Here is a 21,560-nt window from a genome sequence, read left to right on the forward strand (position 1 = left end):
ATAGACTGCTGCTTTGGGGCCAGGTCCCATGCCACTCAATTAAATACATTCTTGTTTAACCTGTCCTTACAACAACTTTATGAAGGAGGTGCACTCATACCCATACTTAAGCCAAGCAAACACTGCTCACTCTCGCTTCATGTGATAAAGTATTGACCTATTTTCATTGGTATCCTGATAAGATAAGGCAATAATACACATACTATATGGATCCTATCATGTACTCAGAATGTTTTCTTATTATAACCCACTCTTTATAATTTTGTCTATTATTGCAACTTTTTAAAATAATGAATGCATGCTATATATAAAATAATTCAGCTTTGTCATCTTAGAACAAACAAAAAGTGCAACCCTCCAAATATACCCAGAATAAATAGGATCTGCATGTCTGACTCTGAAACATAGGTGCATGTATTGATTACACTGTTTCCTAAATCACTGCTCCCCTGAATCACTTGGTTAGGACAGATTTCAGCTCAGGTCTCTTTCATTAAGAACCCATCCTTTAAGCCAGTACCAGTAGTTCTCAATGGGGGTATCTGACTCCAAGATGAGACTTGGCAATGTCTGGAAATGTTTTGGGTTGTCACCTGGGAAGGTGCTACTAGTTAATAGAGGCTAAGGATGCTCCTCAACATCCTGTAAGGCACAGTGCAGCCCCCACAACAGAGAATTACCTGGCTTCACATGTCAGTAGTGCCAAGGTTCAGAAACCCTGTCTAACCCAGTGCTATTAAAAACGTATTCTACACAACAGCAGCATCTGCAACACATGGGAGATTGTTAGAAATCAGAATCATAAGCCCTGTCCCAAACCCACTGAACCAAAGACTCTATGGGTGGAGGCCAAAAATTTGTGTTTCTACAAGCCCCCAGGTTCTTCTTGCACATTGAAAGCAGAAAAGCTCTGCTGTAAAACACCAGATCATCCTGTGTCTATTGAGCTGGACACATTATGTGTTTTCCCCACCACTTTCAATGTTAAGCTGTCACATACAAGTATCTCCTCAGGCATCTAAAAGGGAAAAGTCTGGTGTATACTAGGAACTAATGTGACTTATGAGGAAATCAGTGCTATTACAATTCCAGGAATCACGCCTAGCTGAAAATCTAGGAAGGTTCTTTTTCTCTTCTTTTCTCTGCTTAAGGAGGGAAGTCTTGGAGACTTTGTCCAGGTTCAAAAGATGTCAACATATACACAAGGTTGGTTTGGGGTTTGATTATTTAAAATTAAACTTAAAATTAAATGAAGTAAAACCCCTTTTGGAGAACCACACTTATGCTAAATTGCAAATTACGTTGCTTTTGGATTTACTGGCAGCCCCCAAATAAATCATCTTCTCTATTTGTGCATTTTTCTAATCACAAATTATGTTCTGAGAGCCAATGAAATAATTATTTTTGTATGCCTCTCTCTTCAATAATTATTTATCACTTGGTATTTTATGTATTTTTTGTGAGGCATACATTATAGGCAAGGATGCATTGTAAAGAATAAAAAATATCCAGAACATCTTTGGTTCAGGTAGTTCGTACTTTAATGCCACTCCATTCTCTAACTCACTTTTTGTTTTTTTCAAAGTTTGTTGGAAATCTTTTTTTTTTTTTAATTCTACTTTAAGTTCTGGGGTACATTTGCAGAACGTATAGTTTGTTACATAGGTATACATGTGCCATGGTGGTTTGCTGCACCCATCAACCCATCATGTACATTTAAGTATTTGTCCTAATACTATCCCTCCCTTAGTGTCCCACCCCATGACAGGCCCCATTGTGTGATGTTCCCCTCCATGGACACAGGGAGGGGAACATAACTCATTTCTTAAACAACGCTGCTAAAGCACTTAAAAAAATATTTTGAAAACTTGGAAAAAAATATCCAATTTACAGTCATTATATATTAATTGATTCCTTTGACTTCAAAAGGTTAAGCTTTTTGTAAAACCTAAAGTTTTCTAATTTAAATATCTTTTCTTTACCATCCATATTTTAGTTAGAAAGAAGATGAGTATTCTTTCAGATTATTCCACACAGGCTCAGCTGCATTAAAATCATCTGGGTGTAGACAAATTGCTTGATCTCTTTCTACTAGGATTCAAATTCAGTAGTTGGGACACTTGGAAAGGAAACCATATTTTAGAAAACATCCAAGTTTAGTCATAAGCATCAATCTGAATTTCTTAATGTGAAGGAATCAAACTGATGCATCTTATAGTTTCATTATTTTGATGGCAGAATGCTGAAAATGTTTTACTCTGTTAAGTGATCAGAAGTCAATGCACCCACAGGCTAAAATGTGTAGAAATTTAGCAAGAATTTAAACAATGGATTCATGGAGCCATTTGTATCACCTCTGCATGGTTGCTATGACTCTGCTAAGTGAAAAAATAAAAAGGGCCAAACCACATTACAGGCTGAGAATTTGGGCACGAAAGCACCACTGGTAAATTATTTAATTTAGAATGATCCTCTGTTGATTAGGCACTGCTGAAGAAGGCTGGGAAATGTATGCATGTGTTTTCCAGATAATTGAAGTTTTTACCCTTTAAGTATTGCCTCCCATTTTCCTCAAAACGATTAGCATGAGAATATGAAAGTGTGTAAAAGGTCAATTTAAGAAGTATGAATTTCACTTCCATCCTATGTCCTGAGCTGGGTACAGCCAGGGATAAGCCACACATTTCTAGCCTTTGAGAGACCCATGCTCTGGGGATGAGACTGACCTATGAGCTATACATCATAGGCTAGCAGATTGCAAAACAGAGTTTGCCCTGAGTGATGCAAAGATCAAGGAGGCTCAACAGGCTTCTCTACCTTCCGAACTTGGAAGATAGTGCTTCTTTTTGCAGTGCAGCTGAGTCTCCACTGTAGATGTTAGTTAGCGAATTCTGCTGTGACCAGGAGGACTCCAGAGAGCCTCGAGGTGTGCAGGTATGTTTGCTGACTTCTGAATGGCTCTAGACAGTCCAGGTACTCTAATTGGTTTTCTTCCTTCCCTTCATTCATCACTATCCTCCATTCCATCTCACAGATTCCTACCGCTAGCCTATAACTAAGGGCGGAATTGAAGGGTGACACAGGAAACCAGATAACCAAACTTACTAAGTAACTTGAGTTATAAACTGAATATGAAGCCCAGCAACTCTGGCCAGAGGGTGATCTTAGAGCTTCCCTATCTTGAGAAGAAAGTTCATGAGAAAGCTTTGGGGTTACTTTTGGGTTAAAGATTATGTTCTGGATAGTTCAAGCCCTAAACAACAGACATATGAATCAGTATAGACATTTCTGTCGTACTTTTTAGGGCCTGAAGACATAAATATTGCTGTTCGTCAATAAATGATTTTGTCTGTTAAACCTGATAGCCTATATATAAAATATATAAATATATATTGTTTGTTTATTTATTTATTTAATGTGAGTTCAGAGGATTCTAGCTCTTCAAAAACCTAATTTGTTTGCAGGTTCCTCATTGTCATCTTTGTGTTTCCTACAACTTCAGTTTCTAGAATAGTTTATTTTCCTATGCCAAATACAACAGGGACCAAAAATCCCTCTGAAGGATTTGGATGGTGTGGTAGCATGTATTGATGGACCCAGTATTCCACTTATCCTTGTATTACACGCTCTTTAGGTAACATAGCAGTGCCCTCTAACTCTGACTCTGGAGTCAGCCTTTTGACTGGCTTTCACCAGTAGGGACATGGAGAAAAGATGGCGTACCTATTGTTATCCTAGACCTAGGTCAAGAGGTCTTACTCGTTCCCACTTGCCCACATGTGGTTCTGTCATGATCATGAGAAGGACATGTCTGAGCTAGAATGCTGGAGAGAGATGAGAGACATGTAGAGTAGAGCTGTATAGCTAAATGACATCATTCCAGCCTGGCCTAGAGCACAGTCCCCCATAGATGCATGTGCTAGCCCATTCAGGATCAGCTACTGTATGGCTTCTGGGTAGGCTATTACACAGCAATAGCTGACTGATACACATGAGTAGAGAAAAAAAGAATTTTCTAAGTAGAGATGATAGTATTGATGAAACCATGAAGAGAAAGGTCCATCAACATGTTGGATTATGAGAAAGTTGACTTGAGTGAAGTAGAATATGCTTATTGAGAAAAATTAGAAAAAAACAAACAAACAAAAAACTGGATAGAGAGTGCTTACTCAAATTATAGAAAAGATTAAGGCCACCCAGAAGAATCATAGTATTATGTGAAAGTACCCTGGAAATAATCTTGTGCCAGGTCTAAGACAGAGTGAGTGAGCAGCCAAACAATCCTGGGAACGAAGTCTTAAGTGTTTGTATGTGATGCAATGTGCAAGAGATAATGGAATGATGGAACAGGGATTTTAAGAAGGTAAATACAACCATAAGTTAGAAGGAATGGTTTGGCTGTCCTGTGAGACTTCTGTAGTATTATGGGACTGGGATCATGAAGCTGTGGAGCAGAGGATAGTCTTGGGGAATAGAAAGGGTGGTTATGGAAGAATTTTGGAGAAAGAAAAAATATTCATGGTGTCTATCGATGAAACCCATGTTTGTCTCATAGTCACACCTGGTATTTAGTAAGTTCTCATTAAAAGTAACCATGCCCATGAAGTATCTTATTGGGATGAAGAAAATGTTCTAAAACTGGTTTATGGTGATGGTAGCACCACTTGGTAAGTTTACTAAAAGTCATTGAATTGCATGCTTGAAATTGGTGAATTCTGTGTTAGGTAAAAGATATCTCAATAAAGAATTTAAACAAACAATGAATATCCTTACCAGTTGTGTTCTGTAGTCCCAAGAGAGCTGTTTTTATTTGAACACCCAAACTCATCCTGCCAAGTTTATGTGGCATCCGCTCCTTCTTTCTCTGATGAAACTATACACAGTGAACCATTGGAGTGCTCACATGTGCTCCACAATATAGAGCCTCCTCTGTTCCCAAGCCAATGGTACTCCATGCAGATACAGGGAAGAGCTCTTGTTCCCCATGCTGGCCCTGTCATTGAGTAACAATGATGTACTGCATGTGTCCATCATGAAAACAGTCCTTTTCATCTTGACCAGAAATCCTATTTTCCTAGATCTGAGATGTATGTCCTGGGTCTGGGCCAAGGGATCAATCCCTTGGCTCCTCTTCTCAACCCTCTCTTCTATTTGCCGTCCTTTTTACTTTTTCTCTCCTGGACTGATATCTCTTACTGTCATAAATCTCCAGCCTCTTTTGAATCTTAGCAACAAATGAGTGATAGCAAATGCTGCTGCTGAAAACCTGCTCACAAGGGGAGAATCAAAGATGACATTGAGATGAATCTTCTGGATTTTAAGCATGATGTGGAGCAAATGAGGAAATTGATATGTTTCTTTTAAAAATATATTTTAATAACATTATTGAGGTATGATTCACCTACCATACAATTAACTGATTTAAAGTATACAACTCAGTGGCTTTCAGTGCATTCTCCTAGTTGTGCTTCTGTTACCAAAATCAATTTTAAAACATTTTCATCACCCCAAAAGAAACTCTCTACCCATTAGTAGTCACACCCTATTTTCCCCATCACTCTCCAGCCCCTGCAAACAGTAATCTGCTTTCTGCCTCTATAGATTTGCCTATTCTAAGCACTTCATAGAAATGAAACCCTAAAAGATGTGGTCCCTTATGCCTGGCATCTTTCACTTAGCATCATGTTTCTGTGTTCTTGATTCAATTAAATTAAGACAAAACTTTGACATTCATTTTGTGCCAAGCACTGTACTGGGCACTAGTTAGAAAAAGAGCTTACCTTTCTGGGAGAGTAGAATAACAAGAAACTAATGGATCCCATCCCATTTAGAAAAGGGTTGATCATTTGGAGTGTGCAAGTTAAAGCATGAGGCATGGGACTCACACTGGAAGAATTTTCCTCTGCAGGTCATGGAAGTACCACAGTATTGAATGTAGCAAATTATTTTGATTGTGCTCTTGAGTTTCTTAGATGTGAATGTCTTGCTGGTAATCACTGTTTTACTGCAGAAGCAAACTGGCATCTTGGAGAGCTCATTCTGTCCTTAAGTCTAACATGTTAGTACTAAGACTTTGGACATGCCATGGTACCTCTCTGGGTCCCCTTGTCTCATCAGAAGACATAGAATTGATGGCCTTTGCTTATATTCCACAGGTCTTAGAAGGATCAGACTGGACACTAAATGGGAAAGGGCTTTGCATGTTGCACAGTGACAACTAAACATGATTTTAACAATTGTGCTGCAGAGAATCAGCATTTTGTTGTAATAATTTGTGATGTCATATGTATTAGTTTTCTACTAATGCCATAATAAATTACCACAAGCTTAGTGTATTAAAATACTACAAATGTATTGTCTTCCAGTTCTGTAGATTAGAATTCTGACCCAGATCTCACTGGGCTAAAGTCAGGGTGTCAGCAAGATTCCTTCAGGAGGCTCCAGGGAAGGGTCCTTGCCTTTTGGGCTTCTGTTAATAAAATTTGCCCTGATTCATTGGCTCTTGGTCCCTTCCTCCATCTTGAAAGTCAACATGTTGCATCTGTCTGTGCCTTTGTGCTTTTCTTCCATCTCCCTTTGACAGAATCCAAGTGGGAAAAAGTCTCACTTTTACAGACTCATGGGATTAGATTGATTTTACCTGGATAATTCAGGATAATCTCTCTGTTATAAAGTTTCAGTGTCACAAAATAAATAGCACTCAAATATAAATTTTCTTTTTTTTCTTCTCAGCAAGGCAAGGTACTTCTATAGAAGGGTGTGCCCTCACAGATGGAGCAATGGTGAGCACACACCTGGAGAAGAGAGGGGAAAGGTTCTTATTTCTGACGCCCCTGGCCCCTGCTGCTGTGTTGTTCCCCTATTGGCTAGGATTAGACCACACAGACTAAACTAATTCCAATTGGCTAATTTAAAGTCAGTGATGGGGTAAGTGGTTAGGTGGGAAAAATGGTTACGGCAGAGGAGGTAATCAGAATGAGTCAGGGTGGAGTAGGTAATCAGAATGGGTTAGGGTGGAGTACATAATCAGACTGAGTCAGGGTGGAGCAGGTAATCGGAATAAGGCAGGTTGGAGCAGGTAATCAGAATGAGTCAGGGTGGAGAATGAGGGTGGAGCAGGTATGAAGGTATAACATTATTAATTATGATGCAAACTCCTTTTTCTGCTAATACTATATCTAAGGCTATCCTATTTTTCCCAAGCCATCTGGCTAGTAGCCCTTAGTTGCTCAGCTATTCCTTTAACAGCATCTCTAGTGTAGTTAATAGATCACTGTTGGTTGTAATAGATATTGTTTATCCAATTTACATTTTATTAATTGTCACCCACCAAAATATTTACTCAAATCCAGCAGCTATTTGATTTCGGGCTTTCAGTTGATTTGGTATTCCCTGTGGGACTTTAATTGTGTCTAAATAGAGGTGAGTCGGAAGACCCATAAGGGGCTTCTCTCACTTTACAATGTCTTATTTTTCCTTCCTCTGGTTGATAAAATGCCAGGGTGAAAGGGACAGCTAATTGGACTAAAGCACAAGTGCCACTCCAGTTATTCACCAGAGTGTCCAGTAAAGGACCACCACAATACCACCACACATTCACTCAGAGATGAACAAAGGCTGACTGATTGAGAAGCTCTTGAAAATTCTTAAGCTCACTGCATCCCTTCAGGCATCCAAGTAAAGCTAAGTTTTCTCCCTGTCATGAGAGACATGAAGTGAACTTGGTGTTGGGAGATGGAGGCTGAATGTTCCTCAGGGGCTGACCTGCAGGATGTTGAACTTCTGGATACAGCAGAGAGAACTTCGCATGACTTGTCACCTCAGGCTGGAGAATCCAGAAAAAGAGCTACCATTCAGTTCTCACCTGGTCGACTGGAGGACCATCCTAGTGGAAAGGGGGCAATGTGGGTCTCTGGCCTGCCGTGCACACAAGCATAACAATTGCCTTTAATGTGCAGACTGAATATTTAATCCATTTTAACCAGGCATTTACATCTTTATACCCTGTTTTAATGGCTATGGTTTGCCCTAGGTCTCCTATTTCTAATACTGGGAGCTTGCTTTTGTCATTTGGCATGATGTGAGTCATAGTTTGATTTCATAGTTTTGGGAAAGGGGCAGCTGTAGGAGGCGGAGGAGACAGAACAAAGCATACCTTAAGCCTATAGGATCCTTTCCAGTGACCTCTGCTCCTTACCCAGTGCAGATATCCAATACTATTCCTACTATTCCTATCCAATAGTAAGTATTGGATATCAGCACTGGGTAAGGAAAGGAAAGGAAAAGATAGGTAGACTAAGCTTTCCTTAGCTTTAATTTGGTAGGGCTTGATCCAGGAACAATGATCCATGATTCTGATGATAATGGTGCTTGCTTTATTTGGGTGTAGTGTGTCCATCCCTTTCTGCTGTATGAACAGGAGTCTCAGTCGTTAGCAGTCGACAGAGACTCCTATTCATAAGGAGTCTGTTTTTAGGGCATAAGAGCCTACCCATAGGCGACAGTATCCATCCAACTAATCCCCAAATTTTCTAAGCTCTTGTTTAGTCTCCAGCAGAGGCAAGAATATGATGGCTTCAATCTGTTCAAGCTCAATTTAACATTTACCTTTGCCAGTTAAATGACTTGTTCGAATATTTGACTAAATAAATTTGGAGACTCCATAAACCCTTGGGGTAAGACTGTCTACCAGTATTACTATTTTTTGACTTGAGTAAGGGTCTAATCTCTCAAAGGCAAATAACTGTCAGCTGTCTTCTGCGAACAGACAAACCCAGTAGCCATCTTTTAAATCTATTACCGTAACAACAGGGTGGGTAGTTTGGACTATTTGATTAATAGCTGTAAGGTCTTGCACTAAACTGGTGTGACTTGTCTGGGTTCTTTACAGGCAGTATTGGAGTATCACAGAGAAGACATTCAATTATTGATTATAGGTTTTAAATTTACCCTGGCTTTTAAAGGATTAGGGTACACTGTTTTCTCTTTACTACTTTTTTCTCTTTCTCTCTCTCTTTCTGACTCTCTGTCTTTCTCTTTCTCTGTCTCTGACTTCCTCTCCCATTTCTCTTTCCTCTCTGCTGGTCTTTCCCTGCCTCTGCCAGCCACTTATAATGCTGTTTTCCCCTCTCCTTCCCCTTCCCCTAGGGTAGGGATCAGTGGAAGTGGAATTCTAAATATTTTTCTTACTACCGGAGGTGTGTGTGAGGTTCAACTCCTGAAATTTGTGAAGGCTCAACCCCTCAAACCAGGGGTGTCTCGCTTTGCCTGCCCCAGATGACTCAACACCTCAAACCATGGATGTCTTGCCTTGCCTGCCTCAGAAGGCTCAACCCCTCAAACCAGGGATATCTCGCCTTGCCAGTCCCAGAAGGTTGATCTGTTTCCTCCCTTTCCCCCTCTGAAGTTCCCTTGCACACTTCTCACTCATGTTGTCCTCTTTGGTTGTTCCCCAAGGGAGAATTAGGCCCCTCTTAGTGTTCACGTGCCCAGTATAAATCTCATGGCAGGATCTGCCCTAGGCCATGTGAGGTAGTTACGGAACTGCAGAGCGGACCCACTCACTCCATCCAGCAGTAGGACTGGTCACTATCCACATGAATAACACCGCAAGTAGAGTTGTTTGTGATCATTCACACACACACATTTAGCCCTCCAGAATTTGACGACCAAGGAAGTACTTTACGTGGCTCCCGTGGCCTCTCCTTCCTTGGTCTGTGCATAGAGTTGTCGCTGCAGTTTGTAAGGATCCTTTATCCTAAGTTGCCTGCCAGTTTCTTTCAGCATTGCTGAGAACTCGGGTTATTCCTTGCATTGGGTGGATCCTGATTTCTCATCCCTGAGGCTGCCACAAGGGGGTGAGGTGCGCCTCCTCATGAAAGAGAACCTGATACTGCCCTAGAGGGGAATGTAATCACGGTGAGCCCCCAGATTGTAAAAGTTTTGGTGCCACAAAAGAAATAGCATTCGACTGTAAAATTTTCTTTTTATTCTTCTCAGCAAGGCAGTTTACTTCTATAGAAGGGTATGCCCTTACAAATGGAGCAATGGTGAGTGCACACCTGGACAAGGGAGGGGAAGGGGTTCTTATTTCCAATGCACGTGTCATTCATTCCCCTTACTGTGAGAAAATTAACACCAAAACAAACCTCATCTATCCTAGGTAATTTAGACCACTCCAAATTCTATTCTGACCTTTGCTATCACACATACCTATATATTTACATATGTGTAATCAGTAATCATGTATCTTCTGTTTTTAGTAGTTATTGTGCACAGGCTGAACTAGTTCTGATTGGCTAAAGAGAATGACGGGGGTGAGTGGTTTGGTGGGAAAAATGATTATGGCAGAGGAGGAAATCAGAAGAGTCAGGGTGGAAAATGAGCCAGGGCGGAGCAGGTAATCGGAATGAGTCAGGTTTCAGCAGGTGATCGAAAAAGATTGCTTTAGGAGGAAGTTACGTTTAAAAGTGAAGACAAATAATTGAACATACTGACATCAATTATTTGAAGAGAAATTTAGAACTCATTTGACATCTCCTTCTCAAGGACTATACCCTTAATTATATCTGCAATGTTTCTTTTACCATGTCAGGCAAAATATTTATGGGTTCCAGGGACTGTTGTGTGGACATCTTTGGGAGGCCATCTTGCTGCCAATAGATGAAGTTTTTTCTTCTCATTGCATCTCACTGTGTTTGTGTGTGCATATGATCATCTTTCTATTTTCTCTTTTCTGTATTATAGCCTTTTTTTAGTTTTCCATTTCCATGTTGTGACACTGTTTATACGTTTTTACTATCTGTTTTTCCCTTGCTACACATTTCTTTTTTCCCTTTATTCTTCCTATTCTTTCCTCCTTCTTAGTATTTTCTTTGTGTTTCTTATTCATTTGGCTATCTATGAATGTTTTGAATTTGCTTTATCTTCCTGGTTTTTCTCTCTAATTTTCTTATCGCCTTCTTTTGAGCCCTCTTGGTCTCTATCTTTACGTAACATTGACTCAGTCCCTTTTTCTGTCCTTCTTAGCTTCTGCTTCTAACCCTTGCTGTCATGCAGAATTCTTATGTTCATGCACACAGATTGTTTAACTTTTGTGGCTCCTTTAGCCCTGACTGTGTGGTTTATATTTAGCAAATAGGAGGTGGGAAAGCAAACATAACAAGAAGCCACTGGTACTGAGAATCACAACCAAGATCTGCAAAACTATGCCCCAAGTTTTGCAGCCAAACTTGAACCTACTGGAGCCCCTGCTAAAACCTCTTAGTGAAATCTCAAAAACAAAAGATACATGATTACTGATTACACATGTGTAAATATGTAGGTATGTGTGATAGCAAAGGTCAGAATAGAATTTGGAGTGGTCTAAATTACCTAGGATAGATGAAGTTTGTTTTGGTGTTTCTCACAATTACAGCAACAACAACAGCCTTTAAAATGTAAACATTTCATGTTATTTCTTTTTCAACTTACGTTGATTTTGTATGATTCTAATAAAGTAAGCATTTGATCAGTTGCAGAACTTTCATGTGTGGACATTGCAGAGAATGATGTTGCTGATAATAAAATGGCATTATGTGTGTGTAACACAGGTTTTTAGTCTTTTTAAGCACTGGAAGTAATCTGTTCAGAGTAAGATCTGAGTTGTACATTGCTGTCCAGAGGAATGTACATGAAGAAAATTTTGCTTCCATTTTCTGGAGGTTCCATTCATAAATTCATTCTCTAAGTATATACTAAGCATATATAAAGTGAAAAAAACAGAGATACTGCTTTAGGCATTAGGGATAAATCAGTGAATAAAATACAATACTTTCTTTTCAAGAGATTATGCTGTAGAACGGGGAGACTGACAAGACAATAAGCATGTAATATGCCAGGTGGTAATTCAGAAGATAAGGGTATAGAAAGATGGAAAAGAGTCAGTAGGATGATTACGGCTCTCTCAAAAGGTGACATTTAATTACAGATATGACATTAAAGGAGACCTGGTATTTAAAGGATGAGTTAATCATTGTTAACAGCTTGCTATCACTTAGGTTCCTGTGTAGGAAGTCTATTTGCATAGTCTGGAGAAAGCCCTTGTCCATCGAAGACAATGATGAGGCAAGTCTCAATCATTTGAGGAGAGGAGATTTTTTTGCTAAAGTTAAGGACGTGCCCAGGAGACAGATATATGCTTTTCTCTGCAGTTGATTTTGAGGGCTCTAAATTAAAGGGGAAAGGGTGGGATAGTGAGAAGCCACAGTTTTCATGTAAATAAAAAGGGGCAGATGAAAAGTTTAAGGAATATTTTATGTAAGATAACAAAGACAAAATGGGGTAGGGAAACAATCAGATATGATTTGTGTCTGGAGGGCTGGGAGTGACTGCACCTGTAAAGACAAACTATCAGTTTGCATTGCCATGGTGAAGTTTTAACAGCTCACCAAGAATCTTCCTGTAGGCAAAATATTGGTGAGGAGAATAGCATTTCATATTGTAACGATCTTATTTAGGAACGAAAAGGGGGAAGCAGGTTTGCATGATCCAGTTCCTAGTTTGACTTTTCCCTTTGACTAAATAAGTTTGTGGTCTCAAAATTTAATTTCCTCTCACACTCTTTCTGTCTGTTAATGTGAAAAACAGATTTTAGTTTAAATTCTTATGTATAGCAGTAAGTAAAAATTAGCACATTCCGAAGACAACATACTGTTTCAGATGTATTTGGTTTTTCAATTTGACTAAGCAAATATATGATTATTCATTGAAAGAGTAGCTCCAAAGGTAGTATTAGATTGCACACTTCTGAGGAATTAAGAGAAGAAATGATTGCAGATAAATTTAAAAAGTTAACATCTTAAATTTTGTAACACCCTAATATACAGCATTATCCAACAGAAATTTTTGTGATGCTGGAAATATTTAATAGCTGCCTTGTCCCAGTGAACAGTCTTCCTCAGAGGTGTTCTTTGTAGCCTCCTTGTCTTTGTCTTTTGAGATGTCCCAAGAACCATAAAGAATGAATCTCCACCCTAGAGCCTACATGAGATGGATTTGACTACACAAGGTCTCTTCAAAAGCAAAACTGTGGCTCCTAAGTACTTGGCAAAGTAAATAACAGTCCTCCAGGATCTGGTTTCAAATTTTAAAGCTGCTCTCTCTTGGGCCCACTCCATACTGCTACCATGGAGAGGGTAGCTAGGCCATAGTGCCTTGTGAAGGAGGAAGATCCTCTTCAAACTCCAGTCCTTTACCTCAAGAGCCTTAGCTACAGGGATGTCTCCTCATGCTTGTGTTTGTATCTTTAGAGAATTTCCATGGGATGTTGGTCTTGATTATTATATTTTAGTTACGTTGTCAAAATGCTGATAATTGCTGAGTCTCTGTTAATAATAAGACATTGCCTCCTCTTTGAAATATTAATCAAAATGTTAGGTACCAAGTTAATTGGTACTCTCCTTAGAGTACCAATTAACTTAATCTCATTTGGATAAATTTTGAAAATGCAGGAAAGAAATGTGGCTGCAAACACCAGGTTTTATTTTTCAGCACCTAGAATCCCACTCTAAAGGAAATAAATTTATCTCACTAACCTTACCAAAAAAATCAAATTTACACAGTTACTCCACCTGTGCCTACCCTGCCTAGGAGTTCACACTTATTGGATTATTCCATTCCATTGCAGCCCAAGTGAAAAAGGCTGGTTGAGCTTGAGGTGTGGCCTTTGCTTAAATTTCATCCACAAAGTGTCCCCTACAGAACATGTGCCCACTTGCTGTATATTTAATCACTGACTCATTAATCAAAAAGTATTTCAGTGAGAAAAATGTTTAGTTTTATATACTGGTTTCATGTGGAAAGAATTGATAATATATAAACATATAGTCAGTATATATTTCATTTACTAGGGAAACATAATTCTGTTGAATTTCCCATCTGATTATAATGACACATCTACATATTTTAATAATAAAACTATAGGAAATACTTACGGGTCTTTGAAAGGAGAAATGAGGTTCTATATTTGGAAAGTAGCTTGGTTGTAAATTGCAAAATTATTTCTGTAGATGGGTTTGTTTCCCCTTTTGTTTTATCAAATGTAGGTATTTATGTCTTAAAAGTAAAGCAGTAAAGAAGAATAACCTTCTCCGTTTAAATATATGTATTTTTTATTTTGGCTTTAAATTCTCAAATAATTATATATATATGTTGTTAAAAGCATGTAATGAGATATACTAAATCTACATTTAGATGATTATATACTTTTACAGATTCATTTTCTATAGTATCACAGCAAAGTCTTGAATCAACTCATCTATTCCAAATTATTATGTAGATACTTAGGATATGAGCATAAGCTCAAGTACTAGTGTTTACTTTATGATATTGGCAGAAATCAGATATATTGAATGACTGTATTTACTTGTTGTCTCTCTTTTTAATTTAGATTCCAATATATAAAACTAGGAATTACCTTTCTCATAAATAATATTTGACCAATTTGTTAGTGATTAACCATGTAGCAGAGGGATGTTTGTTTAGGAATTTCTATTCCAAACCTCTTCATGTAGCTTGTAATTATTTTTATTAAGGATTATAGTAATTTTAAATAATTGAAAATGTCTATGAATTCTTCAGACTAAACTTCTGAAATGTGAAGGCAAGCTTAATGTTGTTGTTGTTGTTATAAAGTAACAACGTATTTTAGTTAGTTAAGACCAGATAGTAAATATTTTAGGCTTTGCTGATGATATGGTCACTGTCACAACTCTGCCATTTGAGTACAAAAGAAGTCATAGACAATACATAAATGAATAAGCATGACTGGTTTCAATAAAACTTTATTGACAATAACAGATGATGTAGGATTTGGTCCATGGATTTTAGTTTGCTGACCCCTGTTAGAGGATAAATAGCTGTGCACTTACTTGTAGCACCAATCTGGTGTGAGAAACACTTAATGGACCATATTAATTAATTAATTAATCCTGGCTGCTGTCCTCTAGGAAACCTCCATCCCTCCAGCTGGATAATGAAATATGCTGATGATTTCTCTCCCTGTCTGCATGGAACTCTTCTTAAAGAATTTGGGCTTTATCCATGAGTAAGATCTGTCAGTGTGCCCAGTGCAACCCTGGTAGAAAATATAAATTAATTATACCTTCTGTGTCTATAAGTTGGCCCTCTTTCCCAGTCATTGTGATACTTAGACCAGTCTTTGTTAACAACATGTTTTTTTGTTTGTTTTAATTGTAGGCATACTTTGAAAATGACCTGCGATCTAAGTGTCAAGAATAGTTAACTCAGGATGGAACCAAGCTGTAGAGCAGGGTGGGCCTCGGGAAGCATGCTCTGGTAGTTCTATGAGTTCTCAGTAGGGAGAGACATTTTATTATGTTCTTCATGCCATAGGTACTGTAGTCTGAGCAAGTGTACAATGAATAAATCAATGAGTTAATCAATAGGAAGATTATAATCTATAGAGAGCTTTGAATTGTAGGAGGTGAACCTATAGCACATTATCACTTTAAACCTAAGATATAGTTTTACAGTGACTTTTTCTGTTGATTGTAATTCCTGCATGTACTGACAACTTGTCTGATAAATGTCTGTTTTTAAGGCATTGTCCAAAATATGGCTCTACTCATTACCCTCTGAGGTTTATCTTAACAAGTACCTTCTGACATTAAGCTTTGATTAAAATGGGGCAAATGGCAGGGAAGAGCTGGAGAGTGGATGGAGGAGGAAGTCAAATTTCCTTTATTACCAGTTTTGAACATTTACAGTGAGGGAACATAGTACTTTTTATATTGCTTATTTCATTTAATCCTCACATCATTCCTCTGAGATTATTTTTTGTATCTCATGTATAAGAAAACTGGGCATCAAATAAATCAATATCTTGTGTAAGGTCACACAGGTGAAGTGATGAGGGTAAGGTTGACTTCAACTCTGTGGCTTCCAAATAGTATACTGTTGAGTGCTCAGCAATGTTATGTCATAATAGCTGGGCTGTAAGTCATGGCTAACTAGGAAAACTTGGAGACCCTTGTTACTCAAAGTGCTGTCCTCAGCCCAGCACTATCAGTCATCCCCTTTCAGACCTGCTGAATAGAATCTTCATTTTCACAGAAGCCCCCAATGATATACTAAAGCACATTAAAATTTGAAAAGCATGATCCTAGACTTTTCCCATGTAACACCTGTTCTGTAGTCTGAAGGTCCGTAGTGACACTTTATCATCAGGAAGGGGAGTAGGCAACAAAACAAACAGAAACTACCACAATGTCCTATATACAAGAAAGCTTTTTCCAGCTTCTTAAGTGCACATGTACAGTTTTATAGAGGGGCTCAAGGGAGCCTGAATAGTGATTAGAGGGTCGTTCAAACTGGGTTACTTCTGAAAAGGAAAAGACGACTAGGAATAATTACCCTGGGACATTTGGCATGAACTAGAACTGCAGTAACCAGAATGGGACATATGGTCACCTCAGTTATGGTGCCTAAGTTTTATTTGGTGAGAATCTACCAAAATATCAGGATTCTTTAGACTGCAAAACATGAAAGCAGAGAGACAGAAAGTCTATGAGTTTAAAAGGGTGACAATTAATTATTAAGTTATTTTATTCTACAACTATTTATCAAGCTCTTTCCTTGTTTGTCAGGAACTTTATAAGCTACAGAGGTAAGGGATGGACAAGACACAATAGAAGTTAATATGACTAAGTAATACCCTTTAAGCTTGACAGCAACAACATTAGGAAACACGAGAGTTAACCTCATGGAAGTCATAAGTAGCAAGCATCCTGGTTCTATTTCTGTCCTCTGTCTTAAGAAGTGATATAATCTAATATTTTAATTCATGGAAGATGTATCCAAATGTGACAATTAAGGCAGATTGGGAAGTTAGAATTGGAGGAGGGATGAGAATTCTATTTTAGATGATAGCCAAAAAGCTTGCTTTCCCTAATACATCACCTGAGTCTTCTGACAGATACAAAACCAAATGGACCATAATGAAAATTGGAACACATATAAGCTTTTGACTTTATCATCCTTTGTGAATTTTAGAAAGGAGTATTTATCCTAAGGCTTTGTTCACCCTGAGCTATACCTTGTAAATGAAAAGTACAAGATGTGCATCTTCCATACTGAATAATAAACAGCAACCTTGTCCTTTTGTGAACAGTAGTACAATATGCTCTCACAAGATTTACAGATGCATCCATTTAGATAAACAGCAAGAATCCTTATTAACAATTAGCTCTCATGCAAAACCCATGGTAATCTATGCTATGTAGGAAAAGTATTTTATGACCACCATACTTTCTCCAGTGCTTAGGACAGAGTGTAGTGCATAGTACAGATTAGTTAAAACTTGTGGGTTTAGTAAAGAAGTCAGATGGCAGGCATTTCAGGGGTGCTGAAAGAGGAGAACACTGTAGTCCTCTCTGCTTTATTTTTTTTTTTTCAGAATGCAGAATTGGTTGAAGTTCTTTTGTAGATAGTCCCAGGTCAGTGCAAGAAACTAGGAAGGAGAGGGGCAAGGATGGACTTTGTGGCTTTGCTGAGTCTTCTATTCTGGATTTGCTTCTGGAGAAGCAGGTATGCCTACCTGACAGGATGGAAGACTGGAAGCCCCACAATCTGGAGGTAACATTCTGGTCTCTCAAACTTCCTGGGTGATTTATTAGCCAGCCACAAGTACAAGATCTGCCACTTCCAGAAACTCAGCTTCATCAGTGTTCTTGTCATATGAGTTTAAGATCCAGAACAAATAACAATATTTGACAAATTTTAGATTGCCATACTATTTATACATAATACTTTGTGAGATTAAAACAAGCTCACTTAAAACTTCAAATATTCCTTTGTTATAGCTAGTTCTATATGAAAGTATTGGGTCAATTTTTCCTTGTAGTCAAAATTAATCACAAATGAAATTCAAGTGTGGGCAGCATAGGCCCCATTTTCTCCCATCTCAGAGGCAGAGGCATCTGTCTTCTTGTCCAAATCCCATGCAGTTCTGCTTCGTGAGGGTTGCACCAGATTGTATCATCTTACTTTCCCCCCAGCTTCAGCTTCTACACACTAAGTCATCTCGTCATGTCAGAAGCCTTCCTTGAGCACACGTCTTCCAAAAGCCATCTCTCTTTTACGCCTAAATCTCTCGTAAGAATAGTTTACACTGAAAGCTAGTTCACATACTTATCTATCTTCTCCTGAACTCTGCCGTCTGGCTTTCACCCATCATTCTTTTGAGACCTTTTTACAAGGTTGTAGGAGACGTTCTTGCAAATTCAGCAGAGTGAGTCCTTATTGCATGTTACCTCTGCAGCCTTTCAATCAAGCTGTGTTTTCCTGACAACCCCTTTTCTTCCCTTTCTATAACTCCTTTATTCTCATCCTACCTCTTGGATTTATATCTCTTGGTCTCCTTTGCATGCATCTTATTCCTCCTCTGCTCTTTAAACACATTTCCATCTTAGGCTTCTTCTCCACTCACTGTAGACACATTCCTTTCACCTGTTCTGTGGCTTAGGCTATCACTTTGTTTTATGTTCTTCCATGTTGCAAGGAGCATGCTTGGTTATTTCAGGTAGGAGAAATCTATTCTAAAGTTACACATGAAAGAACTTAAAAGGGGGGAAAAATCTTAGCCCCTGCAAGAGCTGGAACATCAGCCCATGCAAGACTCAAAGGGAACTCATCTCTGCGCAAAGTATGACTCTTTAGCAACATTAAATGTTTACCAGGCTGTAGACTTGACTTCTTTACCGTCTACCTAGGTTTCTGTCTTTCTCCCCACCTCCATCATTTACTTCTGTCCAGTCTACTCTCAAATACCATTTTTTGACTTTTCTTCTCTTTGCCTTATGGTTTTCCCTCCTTTCTGTCACCTGCTGTCTCTTGGTTTCTGCTCTCTCTTTACCCATAGTTCCTTGATATAGATACCATTTATTCTATAACTTAAAAGATTGTCATAATTTTTTATTTGTTTTCCAGCTGCTTTCAATGCCTTCTGGAACTAGGTGGAATATGAATGTATGTATGTATAAATGAATGAAATATCGAATCAGATCTGTTCACTTTGTATCCTTGCAGGCTGCCTCTGATGTCATCATTGCCAGTTGTTGAGTAACTGCTATATAACTGCCATTATGCCATTTACATATTTTTTTCAACTTTCACACACTCTTAAAAAGAGATGGACTCAATGTTTATGTCCTCCCCAAGATTGTTACCTTGAAGCCCAGCCCTGCAATCAGTGTGATGCTGTTTGGAGATGGGGCATTTGGGAAGTGGTTTAGCTAAGGTTATGAGAGTGGGGCTCCCATGATGGTGATGTGGCTTTGTTGTTTGGGGAAATACCAGAAATACCAAAGGTTCATTGTCTGGTGTGAGAGGGTTAATGACACAAACACACGTGGGGTGGTTTAAGGAGAGGAAAGTTTAATGGGCAGGAAAGAAGAGAACAGCTCCCCCATACAAAGGGAGGAGGGCTCCAATATAAAAACCCTGCTTATGAAAGCAGTAGGTTATACTGGGAAGATTGAGGAGGTGGTATCTGATTTATATAGGGCCCGGGGATTAGTTTGACGAGGTGTGCCATATAGGCTGTGAAGAAACTAGCCCTCCCACCTTAATCTTTTATTATGCAGACATAGCTTCTACCTGACTGGTGCCATGACACATGCACACGTGGTGACAAAGGAACGGTAGCAGTAAGTGCCATATTGGGTGGACTTGTACTAAAAATTACAGCTTCTTGCATTTACTCTCTCTGCCTGCAGCTTGACTTTTCAGGCTGCTTTTTGTTAAAAAAAAGAAATGGATTAGCCAGGTATGGTGGTTCATGCCTTTAATCCCAGTACTTTGGGGAGGAAAATGTGACTGGATCACCTGAGGTCAGGAGTTCGAGATCAGCCTGAACAAAATGGTGAAACACTATCTCTACTAAAAACACAAAAATTAGCTGGGTGGGGTGGCAGGTGCCTAAAATCCCAGCTACTTGGGAGGCTGAGGCAGGAGAATCACTTGAACTCAGGAGGTAGAGGTTTCAGTGAGCCAGATTGTGTCAGTGTACTCCAGTCTGGGTGACAGAAAATCTCCATCTCAAAAAAAAAAAAAAAAGAAAGAAAGAAAAGAAATGGTTTGGGGGCTGCTTTTTTTTTTTTTTTTTTGGAAGAGAAAGCCTTACCAAGGACTCTTACCCTTGCCAAATGCCTAAAAAATTTATTAGTAACTCCTATATTATTAACTCCTCAGGAGGTGTAAACCTAACTGATTTTGGGGGTTTTGAATGGTAACTCTCTCTGGATACTTCTTATTGCAAAGGGACATCGAGTTGGGGACAGTAGCTGGGGTTCCTTCTGGTCAGTCTAAGAGTCCTCAGAAGAATGGTGTGTCCATGTGTGGTTCTGTTTGCAGCACCATTTGAAGTTTGATTGCATCTGGCTGAGAGGAAACAGTGCAAGTTATAGTATTGAGTATACAAGGTCCAAACTTTATATAAAGCATATAAGCAAGAGGAGGCTTAATAATGGAGCTAAACAATTCCATAAAGAAGACTAAAGAAGACTACAATTCATTGAAGTGGGACTGTAGTCAACTGGGGCTGATGCCAGCATTTTCTCTTATCCTGTCAATGATTTTAATTTGATCATTAACTACCTGTAGGTTTTCCTCTACCTGAATAGAGATTTTAATCCAGAAGCAGCTTGTTTCATTTAAAAGTGCACAGGTACTCCCTACTTCAGCTGTAAGGACATCTAAGGCATGTCTATTTTGTGTTACCACTGAGGCTAAAGATTGTAGTCGTGCTTTTGTGGCTTCTACTTTTGCCTTCCATCCTTGTTGCATCATAATAGAAATTTTAAGTATTGATCTTTCAAGGAGAGGGATGCTCACAAACCAAAATAGACCTCTGACTATAGAATCTCCCATCCATGGTTTTTGTAAGATGGGATTGTCATGTACCTGCCCTCCCCAGTCTGCCCTTTCAGTTAAATCTCCATATGAGGGCATGGAAATAATAGATCTGTTTGTTCAGTGTATTCAAGGTAATGCAGTTTCTAGTAAAAAGCGTACGTTAGGGATGCCACCAGATACTGCCATCTCAGTAGAATTTAAAATGATAAGTCAGGAACTGTTGCTACTATAGTACAGGTTCCCCTCCAATGCCTTGGGAGGATTAAGTGTAGCCAGGAGCCACAAAAAATTTATAACCCTGTTCCTTGAAGAGATGGTTCTAATTTGTGACTTCTGAGACACTGGCAGATTTTTCTCATATCTTAGAAGTTTGCCTCCTTAACATATAATGAGAGCATCCTCAGGATATGGATATTCATATTCAGGACAATCATTTATGATGCCATTTGGAATTTTACATGCAAAGTGAGAAGGGTCTACTTGACAAATGGCACTTCAAAAGATTAGGGGAACAATATATCCTGGCCAATATCTTAGAAATTTGTATATCCAGAAATTTGTAGGCCACCACTATGGGTGGGCCTCATATGGGCATCTGGAATTCTAGAGGAGGCATGTTTGGAAAGGCCCATGTGTTATTTTTTACT

At 38.8% G+C, this 21,560-nt stretch overlaps 1 long non-coding RNA gene across 1 annotated transcript in view; it reads left to right on the forward strand.

Moving 5' to 3' along the window:
- The window catches only part of LOC106995400 (uncharacterized), a 200,712-nt gene that overhangs the window by 25,373 nt on the left and 153,779 nt on the right, over positions 1-21,560 (forward strand). The window lies entirely within an intron of this gene.

The sequence above is a fragment of the Macaca mulatta genome, chromosome Y (assembly GCF_049350105.2).
Source record: "Macaca mulatta isolate MMU2019108-1 chromosome Y, T2T-MMU8v2.0, whole genome shotgun sequence".
Taxonomy (NCBI): Eukaryota; Metazoa; Chordata; class Mammalia; order Primates; family Cercopithecidae; genus Macaca; species Macaca mulatta.